Source organism: Octopus bimaculoides, chromosome 20 (genome assembly GCF_001194135.2).
Source record: "Octopus bimaculoides isolate UCB-OBI-ISO-001 chromosome 20, ASM119413v2, whole genome shotgun sequence".
NCBI lineage: Eukaryota > Metazoa > Mollusca > Cephalopoda > Octopoda > Octopodidae > Octopus > Octopus bimaculoides.
Genome location: NC_069000.1, coordinates 9,499,300 through 9,504,085, shown reverse-complemented (window position 1 = coordinate 9,504,085; position 4,786 = coordinate 9,499,300).

Below are 4,786 nucleotides of genomic sequence, written 5' to 3'. Positions count from 1 at the left end.
CGCACACACACACACACACACACACACACACAAAAGGCGTCGAGCTGGCAGAATCGTTAGCACGCGGGGCGAAATGCTTAGCGGTATTTCGTCTGCCGCTACGTTCTGAATTCAAATTCCGCCAAGGTCGACTTTGCCTTACATCCTTTCGGGGTCGATTAAATAAGTACCAGTTACACACTGGGGTCGATATAATCGACTTAATCCGTTTATCTGTCCTTGTTTGTCCCCTCTGTGTGTAGCCCCTTGTGGGTAGTAAAAAAATCACACACACACACACTGATATAAAGTATATGTACACCCACACACACGTACATATTTGCAGTGAGAGGAAGCGGTGGTGGGAGGGAAACGATCTTGGCTTCTAAAATCTTAAAAAAGCAACGACTAGTTAAAAGCAGCATTCACACACACACACACAAGCACAACCAGGCATACACACATATCGGTATACAAATTGATGCTCACAACACACTTAACAAAAATTCAAAACACTTAATACATACATACCCACAAACACATACAAGCACACAAACAAAACATGTGCATCCCCTCCTCTCCTCTCCTGCATAGTTACACCCACACAAACACAAATGTTGCTAGTTATACTTAACTGGAGGGATAACTTTTCAATTGAAGGGTGGGCCAACGTTTATACTTACAACTGAAGGTTGGGCCCATATAAATTTATTAGCAGAAATACACACAAAAACATACAAACACACACAGCGATGCAACTCCCCTAAAACACACACACACACATACATACACACATATACATACAGACACAGACACTCACTTTCAAACATACACACATACATACGGAGACGCACACACATATACATAAATACAGAGATGCACACGCACATACTTGCACACACACACATACACATACATACAAAGGCACACACACACACATACACGCATGTATACATATATGTACATATATGAATGTACGCATATGCACAAAACCAATGAAAGGGTCTCTAGGTGATCATAGACCTGCTAGAAAGAGCAGCCAAAATCTCTCTTAATTCACACCCGAATTTCTTTAAAAAAAAAACAAAAGAAAAACGATATATTAAGCCTGCGACATGCAAAACAAGTTGGTCACGGTTAGAACGACTCTTTCTGAACATAGACCAGGCGCATCAGGGCTCACTTGACACTAAATAAAAACAACATTAGCAACTGCATACATAAATACAAACCAACGAGTGTTTCTTTATGTGGTCTCTTGACATGCTAGTAATAGCAGCCAATTTTCCCTAAAATCCCACTGCCTTGAAAAATAAGTAATAGCCACGTTAGATAACGTAGTTCTTTGTAACCCTAACAGATAAGATATTCATGACTAGAATGCTTTTGATTTTAGATCTGCTCTATCTGGGTTGATCAGGAGCAAACTGGAATAACATGAACAATATAAAGAAGCACATATAACACACACACACACATACATACACGCATTAATGTATTTACTTAGAGAAAAAGTACTTATGTACTTTTCCAACTTCCTATCCGAAACAACTGACCTGGTCACTCAACATGCTAGAAATAGCAGCTAAATATCCCGCAAATTGTACCTCAACCTATAAAATAAACGGAAGGACATATGTCCATGTTGTTGTGGTTCGGGATGCTCCTAAGAATGATGTTATTATCGTCGTGGCTGGTATGCCTTTGATAATAGAGAACTGCTTAGTCAGAGCTGATCTGGAGCTTAAATAACAGCAATAATCACAAGAACGTACGCATAATTAGCTTCCATATAAATACTCCCCCCCCCACACACACAGAGTTAATTTCCATACTAACACACACAAACATAGTTAACTGCTGCCATACAAATACTCACGTACTAACACACTCTACCCGCCAAGTGATGTATAAGAAGTACACTACTTATTATTTCATCATAAACAACTTCTGTTATTCTATCTAAACCGTCTGCAACTCTTTATTTTCACTAGTCCACCCAGGTGTCACGTTTTATGGTTAGTCACATGTTCGAGAAAAGTTCTATAGGCTTTCAAGCAGTACGACTGGAAAGAGAGGCTTAAATTCTTTCAGTAATGGTAATCAAACTCTAAGATTTCGGCACCAGGCAAATGGGTGTGTCAACCGTGGTACGCACGCACGCACACGTACACATACAGATACTCACACACACACATACGTCATCTACATGTGTGTGTGTGCGTATTGGTCCTGTATGTTTGTGAGGTGTGAGATAGGTTTTAGTGAAATACAGATGATGGATGCTCTGTAAGAACATGCGAGAATGTATCACATACCAGTATGTTCGTGCGAATGTACGTATATATACATGGACACACATTTTTGTATGTATGTATGTATGTATGTATGTATGTATGTATGCATGTAACTACCTCTAACACTCAGTTACTTTCTCTAAACACATACATACACATATTTCTGAAGTTTGTCTGGCAAGCGATTTGATCTGTTGAAACTAAAACAATTACAGCACGGAAAATACATATTACACACATATATTAACCATATACGCGCACGCGCACACACACATACACATGTAAATGTATGTTTTTATATATAAGAGGTGCGTTCAAAACGGCTTAATTTTTTACCGGGATCTTTCTGATTTGGCGGACACCATTTGTTTCCTAACGAAACACTTTCAAACTTGGAACACTGGTAGAATGTGTTATATAAAACATCTTTTACTCTTAGTGTTGTTGAGAAAAGTTTATATTTTTAAATTTATTTCGTGTTAAAGTTGACTTATTTCGGTAATTTCAACCAATCACTGACGTCTATTGAGGTGGAAACAATTACTGCTGTGGGTTGTCAACAACACGTTGTGGCGGTGTAATGGGATCTTTTCCCTTGAATAAAATTACTGCCGTTGTTTGTCAACAACAACTATCGGCGGTACTGTTATTTATGACATCGTTCGTGCGTTTGTACTGGTTTTAGCTTTAGGGTTTTAGGGTAAGGGTTCGGGTTTTAGAGTTAGGGTTAGGGTTAGGGTTTTAGGGTTAGGGTTAGGGTTTTAGGGTTAGGGTTAGGGTTTGGGTTAGGGTTCGGGTTATGAGTATTTTTGCCAAATTTGGTGAAAAATTTGTGGCGGTGTATTGAACAGATTTTCACCAAATTTGGCAAAATTACTCATAACCCTAACCCTAACCCTAACCCTAACCCTAAAACCCTAACCCTAACCCTAAAACCCTAACCCTAACCTTAAAACCCTAACCCTAACCCTGTGCTTATTCCCACTTTGCAAGCAATTTTCTGGGCCGTTACACAACGATCTTCCATGAATATTTACCAAACCTTCTCAATCAATTCCTTGTTTTGGCTTGTGGTTGGCCTGCCTGAGCATGCCTCACTCTCCACTGAGATACGACTGTGTTTGAAGTGGTTGTACCATTCCTTGATCTTAAGTTTTGGCCATGGCATCCATCACCAAAGGCCTGCTGAATCTTTTGGACAGTGTGAGCTTGAGTATCATTTTAAAAATTAACAGCTACCTCATCAAAATCTCATAGCTACAAGATAATGCATGATTAGTTCAAATCAATGTGGATAAAAAAGCATTAATTTTGGCAGAATAATGTGAACACTAAAGGGTTAAAGTGTTAAACTAGAACCATTTTGTCAAACATTTGTTCTTCTTGTGTTGTTCTTTATAAACTAATTGTACCCCCTCTCTCTCTCTCTCTATATATATATATATATATACATATATATATATGTGCATGCATGTATTTATTTATTTATTTATTTATTTATTTATGTAGAGAGAAAGGGGGACAGTAGAAGAAGACAGGAAGATAAACAAGTAATTAAGTTCATATGTATGCAAACTATTACACATGTATATGTGTGTGTGTATGTGTGAGAGAGAGAGAGAGAGAGTGTGTGTACATTCAACCATGTGACATCTTAAAAAAATAACACTTCCTCGTTTAATTTAAAAGTAAAAATATTCTCTAAATGTAGAAATACTTGAGAATATTTAAACTTCTTAAAAAACTTGTTTCCTTATTCAACCTCTAATAGGGCTGTTTATCTGAAATCTTACCTCTTGATATAATCTTTTTGATGGAAACCAGGTGAGAAGTGGAAAATTTGGAACATGTCTCTCACATTAACACAACTCAATATATATATATACCTTTCAGACATACACATATATACACACATTTACGTAAAAGTTTATGGAATGTCCAAGGAGAGGAGGAATTTGAATCTAGTGGTGAGTGAAGATTTTGTGTCAATTAAATGAATAATTTCTAGTTCATGTATTGAGTATGTGTTTTCCTCCATATTTCCTCCTATGTGAACATGTATGCTATGTGTTTATGTGAGTATGCATGTGTGTGTGTGTATGTGTGCGCATGGTCTCACAAAATTCAGAGTTTTATATATCTATATGCTTTTTGCACACACATGCATACACATGCACATATACATACACATGTGCCTAGGCATACACAAGTATACATTTATAAAATAATGCATATATGTGTCATCATCATCATCATCATCATCGTTTAACGTCCGCTTTCCATGCTAGCATGGGCTGGACGATTTGACTGAGGACTGGTGAAACCGGATGGCAACACCAGGCTCCAATCTAATTTGGCAGAGTTTCTACAGCTGGATGCCCTTCCTAACGCCAACCACTCAGAGAGTGTAGTGGGTGCTTTTACATGTCACCTGCACGAAGGCCAGTCAGGCGGTACTGGCAACGGCCACGCTCAAAATGGTGTATTTTATGTGCCACCTGCACAAGAGC